The sequence below is a fragment of the Rhinoraja longicauda genome, chromosome 2, assembly GCF_053455715.1.
Source record: "Rhinoraja longicauda isolate Sanriku21f chromosome 2, sRhiLon1.1, whole genome shotgun sequence".
NCBI classification, from domain to species: Eukaryota; Metazoa; Chordata; class Chondrichthyes; order Rajiformes; family Arhynchobatidae; genus Rhinoraja; species Rhinoraja longicauda.
Genome location: NC_135954.1, coordinates 46092684 through 46115951, shown reverse-complemented (window position 1 = coordinate 46115951; position 23268 = coordinate 46092684).

Here is a 23268-nt window from a genome sequence, read left to right as displayed (position 1 = left end):
CAAACGTTGTACCCAATGCTCGGAAATGTCACAAGCAACATCAGGAAAATCCCACAACAGAGGTCCTGATAAATTTAATAGCCTGTCTTCATTGTCATTAGGGTAGACACAAAATGCTGGAGTAACTCAGCGGGACAGGCAGCATCTCTGGAGATAATGAATGGGTGATGTTTCGGGTCGACAGCCTTATGAAGAAAGACTTCTCTCCAGAGTTACTGCCTGTCCCGCTGATTTGCTACAGCATTTTGCGTCTACCTCCGATTTAAACCAGCATCTGCAGTTCTTTCCTACCCACTTCATTGTCATTTATTTATCTTTCATTTCAAATAATACTTCCTGATTCCAAATTGGGGAAGATTAAGAAATTATGTTTAGTTTAGTTTAGAGATGCAGCACAGAAAGACTCCCTTTGGTCCTCCGAGTCCGCACTGGCCAGCGATCCCCGCACGCTCACGCTATTTTACACACACTAGGAACAATTTACATTTACACCAAGCCAATTAACCTACAAACCTGTACGTCTTTGGAATGTGGGAGGAAACCGAAGATCTCGGAGAAATCCCATGCGGTCACGGGGAGAACGTACAAACTCCATGCACTCAGGACTCGTGGTTGGGATCGAACCCGGGTCTCCGGCGCTGCAAGTGCTGTAAGGCAGCAACTATTGCTGTGCCACTGTGTAGTCTATCAGAGACTGCAAATCGGGGGAGGGGGGAGGGGGGGAGGGAGGGAGGGGGGGGGGGGAAGGGGTGGTGGACTAATAGTGGACCAAGACCTGATATAATGATATAAATTATGTTGGACCTAAAGCTGAGAGTGAGGAGATTACAAGTTGCATGAGGGACGGTCAAGGAGAGGGGAATTACCAGTGCGTGTGCAGCAGGGTGAGAACTGGCAAAATATCCTGCTCAATCTGAAGAAAGGTCTCGACTCGAAACTTCACATATTCCTTTTCTGCAGAGATGCTGCCTGAACCACTGAGTTACTCCAGCACTTTGTGCCTATCTTCAGCGTAAACAAGCATCTGCAGTTCCTTCCTACACAACAAATTCTGCATATTCTCAAAATCCTAATGTGCAGGATTTTGGTTGTAGAATGTCTATGTGCAAAACCTATCCTGCAAGTGAACACAATTGTTGAAATAAGTTCAAGACATGATGTGTAAAAAGATCTAATTTTCTAACATTAACAGAACAAAGATTTGCGAATACTGGGTGAAAATTCAATAAGAATTGCATCAGAAAATATTGCTCAAGGGACAATATAATGAAAGGTAGTAAATTATAAACTATACTCCCCAGTAAATTTGCTTCCTGTTAGCAGAATTACAGGAAGCATGACATGGCAAATGTCATAGAGCATAGATTTAAAGACTGGAAATGTGAAACATAGAAACATAGAAACATAGAAAATAAGTGCAGGAGGAGGCCATTCGACCCTTTGAGCCAGCACCGCCATTCATTGTGATCATGGCTGATCGTCCCCAATCAATACCCCATGCCTGCCTTCTCCCCATATCCCTTGATTCCACTAGCCCCTAGAGCTCTATCTAACTCTCTCTTAAATCCATCCAGTGATTTGGCGTCCACTGCCCTCTGTGGCAGAGAATTCCACAAATTCACAACTCCCTGGGTGAAAAAGTATTTTCTCACCTCAGTTTTAAATGGCCTCCCCCTTATTCTAAGACTGTGGCCCCTGGTTCTAGACTCGCCCAACATTGGGAACATTTTTCTTGCATCTAGTTTGTCCAGTCCTTTTATAATTTTATATGTTTCCTTAAGATCCCCTCTCATCCTTCTAAACTCCAGTGAATATAAGCCTAGTTTTTTCAATCTTTCCTCATATGACAGTCCCGCCATCCCAGGGATCAATCTCGTGAACCTACGCTGCACTGCCTCAATTACAAGGATGTCCTTCCTCAAATTAGGAGACCAAAACTGTACACAATACTCCAGATGTGGTCTTACCAGGGCCCTATACAACTGCAGAAGAACCTCTTTACTCCTATACTGAAATCCTCTTGTTATGAAGGCCAACATTCCATTAGCTTTCTTCACTGCCTGCTGTACCTGAGAGAAGCATATAAAATGACGAGAGGCATAGATAATGTAGATAGTCAGAATCCCTCCCCAGGTGGAAATGCCAAATACTAGAGAGCATAACTTTAAGGTTATTGCGGCAAAGTTTAAAGGAGATGAGTGGGGCAAGTTTTATTTTTGTACAGCACCTGGAACGTGCCGCCAGGAAAGGTGGGGGCAGATACGATAGGGACATTTAAGAGGCTTTTAGATAGGTACATTAATATAATGGGAATGAAAGGGTATGGAACACATGCAGGCAGAGGGGATTAGTTTGACACAAACATAATGTGGGCCAAAGGGTATGCTTCAGTGCTGTCATTTTCCATATGATATGTTAAATGACAATCAGCAGAAAGCTTTAGGAGTTTGCAATGGAGTGAGTGAGTGAAAAGGCTGAATCTGGTTGGACTTTTGAACAAAATACATGTATTTTGCTTTCTTTGGACTGATCTTTAATTGTCACCCAGTTTGCATCACCACCATCGACCAACGCATCTTCCAAAATTAGATGAATATTTAAAGAAGAGACAAATGCATCGTAGTGCAGTGCACTGGATACATCTTGGTTTGCTCTGGAAAGAACTAGCCCAGACAGAATAGGTTAAAATGTCTTTTAATTTTTGTGATCATTGTTTAGATGTGGAAAACGAGAAGTTCCAAATCAGATCGCTGGCATTCACCACTGGTTGAATTTATCTCATTAGAGCAAAAGTAACTGGGATTTGGATCAAAATCTTGTTTGTCAATTCGATTAAAATCAAAGAGTGTCAGAAAAAAAACCTAACGTTTTATTGTACCTTTTTTTAAATCACTGCTCAGTGTTTTTGCAACATCTGGGTACATTTCAATATGAACAGCTGTCACTTAAATTAATAAACTGCAATGCCAGAGTTTCTTTAATTTTCCACTTTAAGCTGTGCTGGCTCAACTGATAAATCTGATTATTGGTTAATATTTAGGCTACTATATCTTTGCACAAAGGTTATACATTCAGCACCTGTGAAAGACATTTGTTAAGCTACAATCAGTACATTGCTTACAGATCTGGACACCCTTTATAGCAAAGAGCACAGTAATGACGTGACAGAATTATATTTATTTATAAAGCATTTCTTTTTCTCTGGAGCAAAGAAGACTCTAGGACGATTTAAGGTTAAGAAAAGTTTTAAAGAAACAAAAAAATAATGAAAGCTTACATTGGTATATCTGTAATAAGATAGAATGGACGGAAGATTATAGCCAGGATAAGACTAGATCCATTGTATTAGGCTCGTGTTTATAAATGCTTGATATTTTCTAAGCTATTCTTTTTTACTTGCCAAATACATCATTGAATGTGTTGCAGACTCAACGAAAAAAATCAGCTTGACGATCCCAACTACTTTCCTGAGTTGCATTGCACGAGAAGGAACATTTCGCTCTCACAGATTCCCACTTTGAACATGTGCCAGATGGCAAAGGTCATCTTATCTGCCTCCAGCATAAACATCTCCCCACACTGATGGCTTTTCACAATTTTCAGTTAAGTTTATATTTTCTGTCTCCATTTACCTCCTTCTGCCAGCTGGAAGCCTGTTTGTCCAAAAGCATCTGTGAACATACTCAGCAGAGCCGGGCAAGGGTGGCTGGGGGGGGGGGGGGGGGGGGGTTATCATAATATCGGAGACCTCCAGAACGTGGTGAAATGATCCCATGTTCTAGCATTTATTTCAAGATTGTAAGAGACAATGGTGAATGACTGGAACACAAATGCTAGGAAAGCCTTTCAAGCAGAGAGGGGATAAAATTGTATGTTTTTAATTAACTTGCTAAGATTAATTCTGTCGTATTGCTATGAGGGGGGGTTTTGATTTTGGGATAAAGTATAAATGGACATATTTTATTCTAGTTTGTTTTGCATTCGGTTGCTGCAGAGAGACTGTAAACATTACCACTGCATGGGCAACAGTCCAACAAAATAATTATGACCACCATCATCCAAAACAAAATTGCTGCACATGCTCGGATTTTGAAACAAAGAACAAAATGCTCGAAATACTCAGCAGGTCGGACAGCATTTTCAAGTCAATGACTTTTTATTATAGAGTTATAGAGTCTTACAGCATGAAAACAGACCATTCAGCCCAACGTGCCCACACTGACTAACATGCCCCAAGTATTCTAGTCCCACCTGCCCGCATTTGGCTCATAATCCTCTAAACCTAACCTATCCGTGTTCCTGTCCAAATGTCTCTTAAACATTATGATGATATCTGCTTCGAACTACTTCCTCTGGCAAAAAAAACATACACCCACCACCCTTTGTGTAAAAAAGTTACCCTGAACTAGGAAAAGTTAGAAATAAAATTAATTTAAAGATCAGATAAAGTGATTTATAGATGAGGTGCAAGTAGTTGACAAATTACTAGGAGAGGTTAGGGGAAAAGATTCAGTACTGAAACTGGGAGATGAAAGGCTGGAATGACTCATCTGAAGATGAGTGCTGTTTCTTGAGTTCACACTTCAGTCCATGAGAACTATGTAGGGGAACAATGTAGGGGAAAGGATGGGGATGTTATTGTGGAATTACGATGGAGAAACAAGAAGTGACAAACCACTGGATGTTCAGGCTCACCCTCACTGGCTGATTACAATCAACATTTACTCCAGATCATTAATTATCTGAATGCATTCAAGAGAGAACTGGATAGAGCTCTTAAGGATAGCATAGTCAGGGGGTATGGGAAGAAGGCAGGAACGGGGTACTGATTGAGAATGATCAGCCATGATCACATTGAATGGTGGTGCTGGCTCGAAGGGCCGAATGGCCTACTCCTGCACCTATTGTCTATTGACTTTTTATGTCCTAGAAACATAAACATTGAAAATAGGTGCAGGAGTAGGCCATTTGGCCCTTCGAGCCTGCACCGCCATTCAATATGATCATGGCTGATCATCTAACTCAGTATCCCGTACCTGCCTTCTCTCCATACCCCCTGATCCCTTTAGCCACAAGGGCCACATCTAACTCCCTCTTAAATATAGCCAATGAACTGGCCTCAACTACCTTCTGTGGCAGAGAATTCCACAGATTCACCACTCTCTGTGTGAAAAAAAACTTTCTCATCTCGGTCCTAAAAGACTTCCCCCTTATCCTTAAACTGTGACCCCTTGTTCTGGACTTCCCCAACATCGGGAACAATCTTCCTGCATCTAGCCTGTCCAACCCCTTAAGAATTTTGTAAGTTTCTATAAGATCCCCCCTCAATCTTCTAAATTCCAGCGAGTACAAGCCGAGTCTATCCAGTCTTTCCTCATATGAAAGTCCTGCCATCCCAGGAATCAATCTGGTGAACCTTCTCTGTACTCCCTCTATGGCAAGTCCTGGGCCTCCTTCATTGCCAGAGTGAGGTCGTTCTCAAACTTGAGGAATAGCAGTTCATATTCCGCTTGGGTAGCTTACAACCGAACCGTATGAACATTTAATTCTCCTATTTTAGATAACTACCAACCCCCCCCCCCCCCCTTTCTTCCATCTCCCCATCCCCTCCTCTCTCCACTGTGGCCCACCCGGACTCACACATATTTATCCGCTCCCCCTCCCTCTAACTTCACAATTGACAACTCTTCCATCCTTTGTCTCACACCTTCTGTATTTTCATCTCTGGCCTTTGTCCAGCTTCCTTCATCCCGGACCCCCCACAGTCAGTCTGAAGGAGGGTCCTGACCTGAAACGTCATCTATCCATGTTCTCCAGAGATGCTGCCTGACCCGTTGAGTTACTCCAGCACAATGTGTCTGTAAAAAAAATCTTAACTGCATTTGTACTTGGATTATTAATTATATCAAAGATAGACAATAGACAATAGACAATAGGTGCATGAATAGGCCATTCGGCCCTTCGAGCCAGCACCGCCATTCAATGTGATCATGGCTGATCATTCACAATCAGTACCCCGTTCCTGCCTTCTCCCCATACCCCCTGACTCCGCTATCTTTAAGAGCTCTATCTAGCTCTCTCTTGAAAGCATCCAGAGAATTGGCCTCCACTGCCTTCTGAGGCAGAGAATTCCACAGATTTACAACTCTCTGACTGAAAAAGCTTTTCCTCAACTCCGTTCTAAATGGCCTACCCCTTATTCTTAAACTGTGGCCCCTGGTTCTGGACTTCCCCCAACATTGGGAATATGTTTCCTGCCTCTAACATGTCCAATCCCTTAATAATCTTTTATGTTTCAATATGATAGAAACTTTATGCAATGATATCCTATCTTGCATATCTTAATCAGAGAAAGAAATACTAAAAAACACCGCAACTCACCCGTGTCTAATGGTGATTCATATATCTCCATCAGGCCACCTGCAATATCTTTTCTAGCTCCCCACAGTGTCCATGGATATTTCTGATCAGGCCTGGGAGATTTATCAACCTTCACACACCTAAGGAGGTCTAGCACTTCTTGGACCATAATAGAGATTGCCTTCAAGACATTTCCATTAACTGTCCCAAATTCCCCAGTCTTCATGTCTTCCTTCACAGTAAAAATAGAGGAGAAATAATCATTGCTCATCCTTGCTCGCCTCCTGCTGCTCTTCACATGGATGATCATTTTGGTTTCTGGGGCCCTATTCTCTCTCTAGTTACCCCCTTTCCCTTAATGTACATAAAATAGCTTTGTATTCTCTTTAATCTTATCTGCCAGAACTATCTCTTGCCTCCTTTTTGCCCTTTTTTTTAGCAATTCCTCAGTCCCAGAAATTCTTCTAGGGATGTACTTGATCCCAGCTGCCTATAGCGGGCCCATGCCTCCTTCTTTCTCTTTACCAGGCCCTCAATTTCTCCCGTTATCCAGGCTTCCTACTTTCACCTTTCACTTTAACAGGAACATACATGCTTTGAATTCTCACCATCACAATCTTCAAAGCATCCCACTTTCTGGAAGCCCCTTTGCCCACAAACAAACTACTCCGATCAACTTTTGCACGTGTGTGTCTCTCAAAGTTGGCCTTGCCCCAATTCAAAAATGTAACCTGTGGACTAGCCTTGTCCTTATCCATAACTATTTGCTGATCCCAAAAGACTCACCCACTGACTTGCCCCTCCTAATATCCTAAGAGTAGGTCAAGCTTTGCACTCGTCCTTGTCGGACCCCTCTACATATTGACTAAGGAAACTTTCCTGAACACATTTGACAAATTCCACCAACTTGACACCATGGTAGTCCCAGTCCATATTTGAAAAGTTAAAATCCCCTACTATGACAACACCTTTGCAGCTGCCCGCATTCTCCTGGCATATTTGTCCATCTAATTCCCCTTATTTGGAGGCCAATCCCAATAAAGTGATCTTCCCATTTTTATTTGTTAATTGAACCCATATATGAGCATATTGATTGGATAAATCACGGCCTGGTTCGATAACCTGAACACCCAGGAACAAAGGAGATTACAAAGAGTGGTAGTTACTGCCCGTTCCATCACAGATACTGACCTCCCCACCACAGACGGGATCCATGGGAGATGCTGCCTCAAAAAGGCAGCTAATATCATTGAAAACCCACACCACCCTGCCCACACTCTCATTTTGTTCCTACCATCGAGAAGAAAATACAGGAGCTTGAAAACTGCGACCACCAGGTTCCAGAATAGCTTCTTCCTATCAACCATCAGGGTCCTGTGTATTATGCAACACTAACCTCAGCAAATATGAACTTCTTTAGACTGTTCTTTGGTTGCATTACGAACTTTGTTTTTTTTGGACTAAACAATTTAGAGGTGGGGATAAAACAGGAAGGGGGGGGTTACTGATTAAGGAGAATGTCACGGCATGTATTTGATATTGCATGCTTCACTGGATGAACTATCAATAATGTAATCTCAAATACATGCCGTGATGTGCTGTGCTGTGCCCAGTAGATCTTCAAAAATATGCACTTCCAGGAACCTGTAGCTGTTGACTCTCTCCACCATCGTCCTGTTGATAAAGAGAGGTTCATAGAGTCTCAGTTTATCCTCCCTGAAATCAACAGATAACACCTTACAATACAACTACAGATGTTCTGTAAGTGTTCACTGAAATTTGTATCGAAAATGTCAGGAAGGGGGTAACTTTTGACATAGTTGGGTGCATGAATGACATTGAAAAAATATGAAATGCACTCATAGGAATTGTCCACAGCAATGCCTGGATGAATTTCCACAATGGGTGTGATTTTATTTGGATATGGTTGCTAGTATGATCAATCCCAGCTTCATGAATTGCACATTAAATGGTTGCTAATAGATTCACATTTTAGATTATGGGGTTAAACTTTGAAGCCACAATTTCATCCATCCACTTTCTCTGGTTCTAATATTTGAAAGCGATCCTTATCCCCACATAGAGAGTCGTTTTCTTCATTCTGCAGAGCAGAGCACAATTTAATGCTGACAAATAAATATGAATGTGCTTGTTTAAGTCAATCCATGTCAGCTTGCTGGGGTTACAGAAAAGCATGGGGAGAAAAGGGCCTCATTTCATTTTAAACTTTAAAGGGCTCTTTCCTTCACAATGACAATATCAAATCAGATAGTAAAATATTTCCGCGAATTTATTTTTGGGAACTGTACCTATTCCTTTCTTTACAGGATTTAGTAAAATCATTGTATAGATTGTAGTCTGAGACCACAGTTATTCTTCTTAATTACTTACTGCTACATCGACAGTGGTGTCAACGCTATGACAATTTCGAATTGATCTTTCTGCTTGACTATAAATTGATTTATTGGTAGAGTTGGGGTTTGAGTAGGGGCTGACTTTCTGTGAGTAAAAGCCTCTTTAATCAAAGCCTTCTGCAGATGTTAACAAACAGCAATTTCATATTTTTAGTGCACAGTGATATTTATTGACATGGATTTTGCTAGGTTCCACACGTAGTCAAAAGCAGAAGTCCTGAACTTACTCAGAAATAGCTGGCACTATGTGTTTGAATATGTTCCATCGTTGGGTTCCACGGTGCCCCGCAGCAGAGCTCCATCTTACACAGCAAGGTGGCGCTGCGGTGGAGTTGCTGCCTTACAGCGCCAGAGACCCAGGTTCAATCCCAACTACGGGTGCTAACTGTACAGAGTTTGTATGTTCTCCCCGTGACCGTATGAGTTTCCCCCGGATGCTCCAGTTTCCTCCCACACTCGATATATGTGCAGGTTTTTAAGTTAATTTGTAAAAATTGTAAATTGTCCCCAGTGCATAGGATAATGTTAATGTATGGAGATCATTGGTCGGCGCGGACTCAATGCGCCAAAGGGCCTGTTTCTGCACTCTATCTCTAAACTAAAACTAAACTAAACATCCAGAGGCCCAGTGCAGGTTTCACAAACTCAAAATTGTCCAGAGCACAACAGGGAAACTGATGAAAGGGGCAGCACAGTTGGGCAGCTGGTAGAGCTCCTGCCTCACAGCGCCAGAGACACGTGGGTTCGATCCTGACCTTGGGTGCCTTCTGTGTGGAGTTTGCACCTTCTCCCTGTGACTGCATGACTTTCCGCACGATTCTCCGGTTTCCTCCCGCACCCCAGAGACGTGCAGGTTTGTAGGTTATTTGGCCTCTATAAATATCCCCAGTATGTAGGGAGTGGATGAGAAAGTGGGATAACATAGAACTAGTGTGAACGGATGATCAATGGTCGGTGTGGACTCAGTGGGCTAAAGGGCCTGTTTTCACTAAACTAAGCGAGGAGGTACAGGGCAGACAGACGATATGAAGTTGAAGCTTTCTGAGGCTCTGCTGCCAGTCTGTCCTCCTTGCTGAACATTAGGGTGCTTCAGAACAAGATATCCTTCTACATCTGAATCACGTAGGGTTTCAGGAGGTGGGCAATTGTGGCCCCTTAGCCAGTAAAATCAGGGTCATTTGATAGTGCATCTGGGAAGTGATTTGTGATTTTTTTTGGTGATACAGCATGGAAACAGGCCCTTCAGCCCACCGAGTTTACTTACAGGAGTTCAAAGTGCAGCCAAGATCAGGGTTCAGACTCCCTGCATATTTCCCACTCCCTTTCAGTTCACCAGGTTCACTGGAAAATTTACTATACCACTGTCTGACATATACAACAAGCAGGGAAGTCAAAGTTTATCAACAGCAGTAATATCCAATAGTCTAAAAAGTCTGCTGGTCCAGCACTTTCAAAGTCATAAAAGTGCCATATTATTGGGATTAAACTGATGAAAATGAAAATCATTGCTGCTGCATTTGTAATAATTAGCAAACTATAGTGAAAGTTTGGGAATGGGTTTACAAATACTCATGCTCTCAGTTCCCTCTCAAACAGAAATACAGATTACAATCAGGGATAAAATTGACGTATTATGATTTTTCTCGAGAAGACATTAAGACCTAATAGAATCCATATGTCAACAAACCTTTTTGCAGCACAAATGCAGTATTTGATTTATTGCATTTTACTTTATTAAATGGGAATTTAAAGGTGGATAAAGGACAGTAAAGGTGGGTTTTGAACTGGACAGTGTTGCAAAAAGGGCACAGAGAAGTCTTACGTGGGTTCAAAGCTGATTACTGAGTGCTGTCTGTATGGAGTTTGTAGGTTCTTCCATGACCACGTGGGTTTTATTCGGGTGTTCCAGTTTCCTCCCCCATTCCAAAGACGTCAGTTAATTGGCTTAGGTAAAAATGTAAAATTGTCCCTGGTGTGTAGGATGGTGCTAGTGTACGGGGATTGCTGAAAGCAATGGACATAGTGAGCCAAAGGGCCTGTTTCCGCGCTGTATCTCTAAACTAAACTAAACTAAAAAGAAGTCATGGTGCTGTAAACTTCTGCCCACTCAGCACGGTACAGGCAGTACATCGTGCTTGCTTTACCTGCTTACTATCATAATTTCAGCCTCCAGCCAGCATTGACTGTGCTGTTGATTACATTGGTGCATTAGTTTGAGAGTGGCCAGCACATCAATCAGTTCACTTTGGAAGACTTGGTACAATATGTCAGAGTGAAGGTTTCGTGATGTTCAATTGCTACACTGGTTTCTTTCCAGGAGTCGTTGGAGAAGAGGAAAGATGTCGTCCATCCACAGGCTGCTGAAGGCACCTGACCGTATACACCAGACAGAGAATGGGGAAAAGCAGCACTGGTGGGGAATTATTCTCATATTCTTATTCTTTTCTGACATAGTTGGAGGCCAGTCAGGGCATCCAGATTAGGATGGTTCTCAGAACAACCCCATCAATTCCATTCCACACATATTTCACTGTTAGCCATTCTCTGTCAAAAGCCCATCAACTCCACCCTGAATTTCCTGCCACCATCATATTAATTGCAGAAGCTACAGGTATTTAATGTACCAACCAGCACAAGTGCAGAAGCTACAGGTATTTAATGTACCAACCAGCACAAGTGCAGAAGCTACAGGTATTTAATGTACCAACCAGCACAAGTGCAGAAGCTACAGGTATTTAATGTACCAACCAGCACAAGTGCAGAAGCTACAGGTATTTAATGTACCAACCAGCACAAGTTCAGGACATGGGAGGTGACTGAAGCACCGGGGGAAAGATGTGAGAACATAGTGAGAGAGTGCAAGTTTCACACAGTCAGCATCCAAGGTGGGGAACAAACCCAGGTACTGGGTGGCCACATTGTCACCTGTTTCACTACCATGCCTCCCCTCATCAGGAGTCCATGCCCTAAGACAGTGGTCCAGGCAGCAACATTTATTCTAAGATGGAGATACAGCGTGGAAATAGGCCCTTCGGCCCTTCAAGTCAAGGACAACCATCGACCACCCATACACTAATTCAATGTTAGAACACTTTCATATCCTGCACTCTAGGGACAATTAACAGAAGCCAATTGGTTTAGTTTCATTTAGCTTAGTTTAGTTTAGTTTTGTTTTGTTTAGTTATACAGCATGGAAACAGATCCTTCAGCCCATCGGATTCACGCGGCCCAGCGATCCCCGTACACACTGTGTATCCGACACACTAGGGACAATTTACAATTTACAATTTTTACCAAAGCCAATTAACCTACAAACCTGCACGCCTTTAGAGTGTGGGAGGAAATCAGAGAAAACCCACACGATCATCGGGAGAATGTACAGACAGCACCCATAGTCAGGATCAAACCCAGGCCTCTGGTGCTGAGGTGGCAGCTCTACCACTTTTCAAGTCCCATATCTCACCAGCTGCACAATCAATCTCACCCTGTGATAGCAGATTGGTTGAGTTATCAAATAGGTAGTCAAGGTCTGACACCCTGCAGCTGTGAAATTTAAATGCAAGCAATGAAATAAATCTACCACAGTAAAGCTGGTATGGTTGCCATGAAACTATCAGGCTGCCTTTACTAGCCATCTAGTTCACTAAAACATTTTAGGGAAGAAAATTCTACTTTACACACACCAACCCCTTCAACATGATTGACAATAGCCTGCTCTTTGAAATGAACTTGCAAAATCAGTTCAGGGAGAATAAGGCAATAGATGCGGAATTCCACATTCACAACTCATGAATAAATAAATTATTCAAAAGATAATCTATTCAGCACACAATACTGACACCCACCTAGAACAATCTCCTTTAATCAGACACTTGAAAACACACACCTCCAGTTTCAGGGACAGTTTATTCCCAGCTGTTATCAAACAACTGAATCATCATACCGCAACTAGAGAGCAGTCCTGAACTACTATCTACCTCATTGGTGACCCTGGGATTATCTTTGATCGGACTTTACCGGCTTTACCTTGCACTAAACGTTATTCCCTAATCAAGTATCTATACACCATAAATGGTTCGATTGTAATCATGTATTCTCTTTCCACTGACTGGTTAGCATACAACAAAACTTTTCACTGTACCTCGGTACACGTGACAATAAACTAAACTGAACTGGACTTCTGAGCAAGCTTACCAATACTCCAAGCCTGATACCCACCTTTCACAGCTTTTATACAGTGTCAGGTGGGTAGCGGAGTGAGGGGGTATGGGGAGAAGGCAGGAACGGGGTACTGATTGAGAGTGATCAGCCATGATCGCATTGAATGGCGGTGCTGGCTCGAAGGGCTGAATGGCCTACTCCTACACCTATTGTCTATTGTCTATTGTCTATTGTCATCTGTTTTAGGGAGTCAGGAGGTGAGTCAATCACGACAGGATTCTCACCCTTTAACTTGCTCCTATTCTAATGGTATCACACTGCTGTCTAAACGGCATCTGGCCTGTTTTTGCTGCCACAGTATCAATGCAACTGATCCAATTGAGTTTCTAATCAGACTCAAGATTGAAAGTTGAATGAAACAATTTCAGATAACCAGCCTTTAAAATTTGTATCAGATCTGGACAATTCTGTGAAAGTACTTCAGCCCATAAAGTTAACTTTCTCCGTATATGATAACTGACTTGCTGAGTATTTCAAGCCTTCTCTTTTGTTTCAGAAGTCCAGCAACTACTAGGTTTAGTATCTCACAGTTGCAGTATGGTTTTATCTTCCTCTGCTCTTGTTGATTTCCTCTTTTTTACATCTCTCTTGGTCTCCACCCGATTACAGATATTCCTTTCTCCAACCTTCACCACCTCTGCAATGAAAAGCAAGTTTATTTCAGGACTTTGCCTAACTCTGATGAAATGTCATTTTCCAAAAGCGTTATCTCTGTTTCGTTCTCTGCAGATGATGTCGGACCTGCTGAGTATTTCCAGCATTTTCTATTTTTATTTTTGCAAATACATTGCTCATCTGAGAAATGCAGGTAAAACATGGTATCTCTGAAGACACTAAGTGGAGTAGCTCTTCATGGATGGATGTTTTTGACGCCTGCCCTAAGGTATCTGACCCATCTGTATTGCCCTCACTATGCCTCCTGTAAAAGCAATATCACCATTGAAGGGCCTGTCTCACTTAGGCGATTTTTTAGGCGGCTGCCGGCGACTGTCAAAGTCAATAGACAATAGACAATAGGTGCAGGAGTAGGCCATTCGGCCTTCGAGCCAGCACCACCATTCAATGTGATCATGGCTGATCATTCTCAATCAGTACCCCATTCCTGCCTTCTCCCCATACCCCCTGACTCTGCTATCCTTAAGAGCTCTATCTAGCTCTCTCTTGAATGCATTCAGAGAATTGGCCTCCACTGCCTTCTGAGGCAGAGAATTCCACAGATGCACATCTCTCTGACTGAAAAAGTTTTTCCTCATCTCCGTTCTAAATGGCCTACCCCTTATTCTTAAACTGTGGCTCCTGAGTTTCCAACATTGGGAACATGTTTCCTGCCTCTAACATGTCCAACCCCTTAATAATCTTATACATTTCGATAAGATCCCCTCTCATTCTTCTAAATTCCAGTGTATACTAGCCTAGTTGCTCCAGTCTTTCAACATATGACAGTCCCGCCATTCCGGGAATTAACCTAGTAAACCTACGCTGCTGGCAAGTCGTAGCAGATTTCCAATATTTTCTTTTACCCGACGACAATGACCACAACAATGCCGAGTCAGGTCAAGATTACACCGTCTTCAGAAACATCGCAAAATTCCCACGCTGTCAATGCTTCTCCGGCGTCCTAATTTTCGCTGAAATCACTGACAAGTCGGTAATTACTTGAGAGTTTTGAAATATAACATCTTACCCGGGTTACTTGAAAACCTAGCTTCACGGTAACAAGGCATAAACTGGATTGACTTCCAGTTTACTAATAGCAGTATTAAGAAATTTAATTTTAAAAGTGGTTAAATGGATTTTTGTGCGGAGTGTGGGCATTCTTTGAAAATGTACGGGAGATGCATATTTGGTTTCTGGGTTGCATATCTGGGTTGGGAGCCTACTTTAAATGTAATCGCTGATGGCCATAAACATCGCGAAAATTCCCACTGTCAAACTGTCGCCTCCAATCTACCTGTCAAATGTCCTGACGGTAAATAAATTGGTTAAACACGTATTTTACGGTATCTTCAAATTACTTCTCCAACTTCAGATAGCTCCTCTGTCCCTCCCTTCCCCTCCTCCTTCCCAGATCTCCCTCTATCTTCCTGTCTCCACCTATATCCTTCCTTTGTCCCACCCCCGACATCAGTCTGAAGAAGGGTCTCGACCCGAAACGTCACCCATTCCTTCTCTCCCGAGATGCTGCCTGACCTGCTGAGTTACTCCAGCATTTTGTGAATAAATTAATTACTTAATTTAATATTGCGTGCTTCTAAATGCATCTAAGACAGCCTAGCATACTTGGCGACAGCATGCGACAGCGCTCGCTATAAGCAACGATACCTGGCGAGAAATTTCATACCGGTTGATTTCTCAGCGACGCGCTGAGATCCACTACGATTCTTTGAAGACTCCTCACGATCATGCCTGCGACACCCCGGCGAACTGTCGGTGACAGCTTAGTCACCGGCAGTCGCCTTAAAATCGCCTAAGTGGGACAGGCCCTTTAAGTACCCATTGATGAAGCATCTCAGCAACTAGATGCTGAAAGAAATGTTTTCTGGCAGCGTAAGAACACCCTCTGAATTTTGGATCATACGAGTGTTGTGTAAACTCTATCCATCCAGCCAAGTAGAGAGTATTCTAACAGAGACATGTACCTTGTGCAGCACAAGTGTATAGCAGGGTGAATGGCCCTGCAGTTAGTTCTGAAACTGCCCAGTCTAGTTTACTGGTGTCATCTGTTCCCTTTAAATTGGCATAAATATAACACCAAAACTAATTATATTGTGGCACAGTGGCAGAATTGCTGCCTTAGAGTGCCAGAGACCCAGTTTCGATCCTGATTATGGGTGCTGTCTGTGCAGTTTGTACGTTCTCCCTGTGACCACGTGGGTTTTCTCTGGATGTTTTGGTTTCCTCCCACACTCCAAAGACGTAGGTTACTTGACTTCAGTAAAATTGTAAATTGTCCCTAGTGTGTAGGATAGTGTTGGTGCACAGAATGATCACTGGTCAGCGTAGATCCAGTGGGCCGAAGGGCCTGTTTCTGTGCTGTATCTCCAAAGTCTAAAGACTGTTCAACAGAAGTTACATTTTGAACCAAAAGCTTCAATTTATGCCAGAAAGGGAGGCAATTATCAATCTGTGACTAATGTTATTATTAGTTGGGCATCTAATGTCAGGTAAATGTCAAATGATTCAAGCTAAAACACACAGAAGTATAAATCGGCCGACTTGCTTGAAGATTTCACTCAAATGATTAGCGGACAAATGTGGATGTTGCCCAATCCATCACACAAACCAGCAACCCCCACTTACCTCCTCCACCCCCCATCACCAGCCCAGTTGTCTCCTTCTTAGTTTAGTTTAGTTTAGAGATTCAGCGAGGAAACAGGCCCTTTGGCCCACCGAGTCCGCTCCGACCAGCGATGACTGCATACTAACATTATTCTACACACACAAGGGACAATTTACAATTTTACCATGCCAATTAGCCAACAAACCTGTACGTCTTTGGAGTGTGCGAGGAAATTGGAGATCTGGGAGAAAACCCACGCAGGTCACGGGGAGAATGTACAAACACCGTACAGACAGTGCCCGTAGTCAAAAACAAACCCGGGTCTCTGTAAGGCAGCAACTTTAATGTAAACACATAGAGGGGATGCATTTTAATTTTCTTTTATATTGAGCCATCGCGCCGCGCCATCGCGCCGCGCCATCGCACCACCCCTTCAAATTTGGTTTCCCCATTCGCAGTGATGGGATTTGATGTCTGTTTGTGAGTGATCCAGTCCCTGGATACTAGTCTGGCAATCTAACCACAGTACCACTGCACTCTACATTTCATGCTGCCATCATAATAAAGAACCATTTACATCCCAATCATTCCCTTTTCTCCCCTCTCCCAATGGGCTGGTTTGAAAGCTTGAAACCACGTGCTATCAGATTCAGCCATTGCTTCATGCACGCTGTTACCAGACTACTGTACAGTCCTCCCATAGGCTGGAGTGTACTCCCAACCTTCCCACCTACCTCATTGCAGACTTTGCGAGTTTTCTCTGCAACTGTAAGGCTATACTGTAATAACATTATATTCTGCACTCTAGCATTTTTCTTTTTTACATTACTCTTTTTACTTATGCATTGCTTGTTCTACCGAAAGAACTGTGCAATAAGAGTCAAGAGTGTTTTATTGTCATTTGCCCCAAATAGAACAATGAAATTCTTACTTGCAGCAGCAACACAGAATATATAAACATCGTACACTATAAACAATATAAAAACGTAAAAAGGTTCAGTATACACACACACATACACACATATGCATACATACATACACACACATAAAACAAATAATAGTAGTGCAAAAAGACAAAACCAATCTCCCCAAGTCTATGTAGTTTCGAGCTTATTTAGAACTTGTAGTGTTTAACAGCCTGATGGCTGATGGGAAGAGGCTGTTCCTGAACCTGGACAATGCCATTTTCAGGCTCCCATATCTTTTTCTCGATAGCAGGAGTGAAATGAGTGTGTTGCCAGGGTTGTGTGGGTCTCTGATGATGCAGGCTGCCTTTTTGAATGACTCCTGTAAATCCCTTCAATGGTGGGGAGGCCAGTGCCCGTGATGGACTGGGCAGTGTTCATCACTTTTGCAGTCTTCTTCACAACTGGGCATTCAAGTTGCTGAACCAGATCACCCACATTTGCCAGGTGTATTTCATGGTGTCATTAGCAGCACTCAGCAACTCTCAATCTTCTTTTGTAAAAGCCAAATATAAGTTTGCAAGATACCAATTTAGCACATTAAGCCAATTGTTCATTTAAATATATATGACTTTCATATTAATATCAGTATGTCCACAAACATAATCTTCACAACTCCAAAGCAATTCTGAACAAGGTAATCATAAAGTAAAGAGCCTAAGTCAATGCCCTGGAACTTCTATTCACACACCATCAGTAATGCTGGGAATTGCCAGTATTTCCCTATGAAAGTGTTGGCTTCCATTGCTGGCAATTGTCGGCAACAACCCATTGCACAGAGCCACCGAAGCTGCTTGCTTTAACTGCACTGCGCCAGCGGGCGCCTCATGGAGTCCTACTGGTGAGCAGAAATCTTTTAGTCCCCAACTCTCAGGCTGGAGAAACCTACACACTCTTGTGCACCAGCATTAGCCAGCATAGCGGGCGCCATCTCCCGGGCTTTACTTTAGACTGTAGAGATACAGCGTGGAAACGGGGGCTACCTATGGCCCACCAAGTCCGCGCTGACACTAAAACCATTTTACACAACACGAGGGACAATTTACAATTTTTGCCAAAGTAAATTACCCTGCAAACCTGTACGTCTTTGGAGTGTGGGAGGAAACTGCAGCAGCCGGGGAAACCCCACATGGTCACAGGGAAAATGTACGAACTCCCGAACAAACAGCACCATAGTCAGGATCAAACCTGGGTCTCTGGCGCTGTAAGGCAGCAACTCTACCGCTGCACCACTGTGCCGCCTTACACCTATCCATGGAATATCTAGAAAACAAAGACTCCTAACTCAAACTCCTATTTAATTACTATGGTGCCACCTTCAACACCATAATTCCAACCAAACTCACATCCAAACTCTTGGACTTAGGGTTCAGCACACTCATCTGCTGCTGGATCCTAAACTTCCTGACTCAAAGACCACAATTAGATTTATTTTTTTTAAGATTTTTTTTAGATTTTAGAGATATAGCGCGGAAACAGGCCCTTCAGCCCACCAAGTCCGTGCCGCCGAGCGATCCCCGCACATTAACACTACCCTACACACACTAGGGACAATTTTTACATTTTACCCAGACAATTAACCTACATACCTGTACGTCTTTGGAGTGTGGGAGGAAATTGAAGATCTCGGAGAAAACCCACGCAGGTCACGGGGAGAACGTACAAACTCCGTACAGACGGCGCCCGTAGTCAGGATCGAACCTGAGTCTCAGGCGCTGCATTCACTGTAAGGCAGCAACTATACCGCTGCACCACCGTGTCGCCCAGTAGTAAATGATGGGTGACAATATCTCATCTATGATAATTCTCAACATCAGTACCCCGTAAGGCTGCATACTTAACCCCATACCATATGCACTCAAGACTGTGCAGCCAAATTCTGCTGTAACTCTTTTTATAAGTTTTGCAGATGACGCCACTGCAGTAGTCCAGATCTCAAACATTGACATGATGGAGTACAGAAAGGAGCATGGTGTCAGGACAACAACCTCTCCCCCAAGAGAACCAAAAACAAAGGAGCTTCAGGAAGCAGGGTCGATTACACGCCCCAGTTTCTATTAATGGTGCTGAGGTGCAGATGGTCAAGAACTTTAACTTCCTAGATGTAAATATCACAAACAATTGGTCTTAGTCCAACGAGAAAACATACCAATATATCTACTTCCTGAAAAGACGTGAAAATTCGGCATGTCTGCAATGATTCTTACTGATATCCGCAGATACATCATAGAAACCAACCTGTCAGGATGCATCACATCTAGGTTTGGCAATTGGTCCGCTCAAGAAATTGTTTAGCGCTGTGGACACAAACCGGCCTCCCCCCCCACCCTTCCCGCTGCTTTGCAAAAGCAGCCAATATAATCAAGAACCATTCCCTTTTCTCCCCTTTCACGTCAGGCAGAAGGTACAAAAGCTTGAAAGTACATAACTCCAGATTCATGGACAGCTTCTTCCCCAACGTTATCAGATTCTTGAATGGACCATTTATACACTAAGGATGTATTCCCGATTCCTCAGCCTACCTTGTTGCAGTTCTTTCACCTTTTCTTATATCTGCACTTTCTCTCTAGCTGTAACATTATATTCTTCATGGTTAGATTGTGCTCATGAATGGACAGCACTGATGCCTGGGTAGCACACAAAACAAATTTGCCACTGTATCTCCACACACATGATAGTAATGAACCGATAATACCAATACACTTCATGCTGCCTTGTGTAAGATTTGAGAAGTTTTCCCTCATTCTGCAAGCAACACCAAACCAAAGAGCTGCAGTTTGGACATTTTAAACGGGAGACTGGGGCTGATAGCGGAGAAAGGCTGCGGTCAGTTTACCAAGGGATGTCACAATCTGTGGGTCCTAAGATGGCTGCAGGACCTCGTGACCAGCCACAAAAGTAAAAACCTTACAGCCCAGTCTCTAGGTTTCTGCAAAGCCACGGCCAGAACAATGGATGGGTATTGGCCATGCAGAAACCTGCGAAACCAGGTCGAAGTCCAGACACTGGGGCGCTGACATCAGCATACTCACAATGCCCCAAGCCGACCTACACAGTTAATCTCGTTAAGGGGGCACAATAGACCATAGAAAACTACCTGGTAGGTGATGGGAAACCAGTTAAACCCATCACCTCGCAACGAAATACCAATTAACACCGTCTGGCCATCCCCGGTACCCCCGGACATAAGCGCAGATCAGAGAGAAAACTCAATACATATCTTTTAAACAAAGAGATCCCAAGATCTGGCGGGAGATAGGACGGGTCAGAATAGTATAACTGGCCACGACTTTTGGGTTTTAAACTCAAGTCAAATGGATGCAGGAGGAAGAAAAGACAGGCAAGAAGAAGCGAAGTGCAAGAGAGAGGAACCGGCACGCAACTCGAGAAGAAATACTGCAAGAAAACCTGCAAGGAACGCAAGAAACGGAAGGAAGAAACTCAGGGGACAAGCACGACCCTCACGGAAAGCAGGGGAGAAGCAGCACGAACAGCCAGTAACCCCAGTAATAGCCCCATAGTGAGCATGTACCCCGATCCTGCATATCCTGGACATAGTTTAGTGTAGAGGGGAGGGTGGTTTGAATAAACGTGGGTGTGTAAAGGAATATGTGTTGGTCAAGTTTGCGATGTGTCGTACGTTCCCCATCTTACAGTCGTGTATATGTCTTGTAGAACTGTGTCTAAGTATTCGTGTAGTGATGCATATGTCGTTTAGAACTGTGTCTAAGTATTCGTGTAGTGGTGCATATGTCGTTTGGAACTGTGTAAAAGTATTCATGGACAATAGTCCCAAGCGCTCAATAAAAGCCTTTTCCATTTAAACCCTGGTCTTCAAATCTGGTCTGGTTGAATTTTTCTGCACCATAAACGCTCCTGCATCTAAGTCCAGTGTCTAGAACCGTAGGGGGTGAGTGGGTCGAACCACTCACGGGGAACCAGTGTGCGCGGCCTGGTCAAGGGATCAGAGCAAGGCACAGGGACCTTAGGTCGGGCGAAAGCTCGGCGCAGAAACCCCTTACACTTGAGAAGACAGCCAACATAATCAAGGACCACTCATACCTTGGTCGTTCTCTATTCTCCTATCTCCCATGGGGCAGAAGATACAAAAGTTTGAAAGCACATATCATCAGATTCACGAGCAGCTTCTTTCCTGCTGTTATTAGCTTCTTGAATGCATATCTCAAATGCTAAGGATAAATTCCTGATCTTCTAATCTACCTCATTGGGGCCCTTGCACTTTTTTAATCTGCACTCTCTCTGTAGCTGTAACGTCATATTTCAGATTCAGGTTTTTTTTGCACTAATAATAATAATAATAATAATGCATTACATTTATATAGCGCTTTTCCAGAAACCCAAAGACGCTTTACATATTAGATCTAACATAAAGATAAATAAATAAACGAACAGAAAAGGATGAATAAGGTGGAGCGACGGTCAATGATTGAAGGCGGTGTTGAACAAGTGAGACTTCAGTGATGTTTTAAATGTGGTGAGTGAGGAGGAGTCTCTGACAGTTTGGGGTAGTGAGTTCCAGAGGGTGGGAGCAGCGATGGAGAAAGCCCTGTCCCCCCAGGATCTGAGTTTGGTCCGGATGGGGGGGGGACAGGAGGTTAGTAGCAGCAGAGCGGAGGGTGCGGGTGGGAGTGTGTCTGTGGAGGAGGTCAGTCAGGTAGGATGGGGCCAGGTTATGGAGGGCTTTGTAGGTCATGAGGAGGATTTTGTACTGGATTCTCTGGGGGATGGGGAGCCAGTGGAGCTTGTAGAGGACGGGGGTGATATGGTCACGGGTCGGGGAGTGGGTGAGTAGACGGGCAGCGGAGTTCTGGATGTATTGGAGTTTATTGATGATTTTAGAGGGTGAACCATAGAGGAGGCTTTTACAGTAGTCCAGACGGGAGGCGATGAAGGCGTGGATGAGGGTTTCTGCAGCTGTGGAGGAGAGGGATGGATTCCTTGATGGATTCATTTATGGTATGATTTGCCTAGATAACTCGCAAACAAAGCATTTCACTAAATATTGGTACAAGTGACATTAATCAAATTCCTGCAATGTAGTTCCAAAAAGAATGGGAAATATTTCTTGCTGGTAAAGTTACTATTTATCATTTATATATATTTAATATATTTTAATAATTAAATAATATAATATATTATCTATATTTTAAATTGTTTTTAATTGATTGCGCTGACATAATCAAATGTTAAATGATATTTAGTTTTCAATATTCTATAATACATTTGGAAAGACGGGTTAATTAGGGTTGGGCAGCACGACTTTGTGCCTGGGAGATCATTTCTCGACAGTTTAGTTTCTCGAAGAACTAAGCAAAAGGCTGATGAGGGCAAGGCAGTGGACGTATTCTATATGGACCAGCAAAGCCTTTGATGAGATCTACATGGTAGGTTGCTCTGAGGAGGAAACCAAGGAGTGGTCTTATTGAGGTGTATAAAATCATGAAGAGCATAAAAAGAGTGAATGCACACAATATCTTTCCCAGAGTTGATTTTAAGCTGAGAGGGAAAAGATTTAATAGGAACTTGAGAAGCAATTTTTCACAAAAGACCTGCCTGGGAAAATGGATGAGGCAGATGCAAAAACAACATTTAAAAGATATTTGGACAGGTTCATGGATAGGTCATAAGGTCATAAGGTCATTAGTGATAGGAGTAGAATTAGGACATTCGGCCATCATGTCTACTCCGCCATTCAATCATGGTTGATCTATCTCTCCCTCCTAACCCCATTCTTCTGCCTTCTCCCCCATAGCCTCCCCATAACCTCTGATACCTGCACTAATCAAGAATCTATCTATCTCTGCCTTAAAAATATCAACTGACGGCCTCCACAGCCTTCTGTGGCAAAGAATTCCACAGATTCACCACCCTCTGACTAAAGAAATTTCTCCTCATCTCCTTCCAAAAAGAACGCACTTTAAATCTGAGGTTATGACCTCTTGTCCTAGACTCTCCCACTAGTGGAAACATCCTCTCCACATCCACTCTATCCAAGCCTTTCACTATT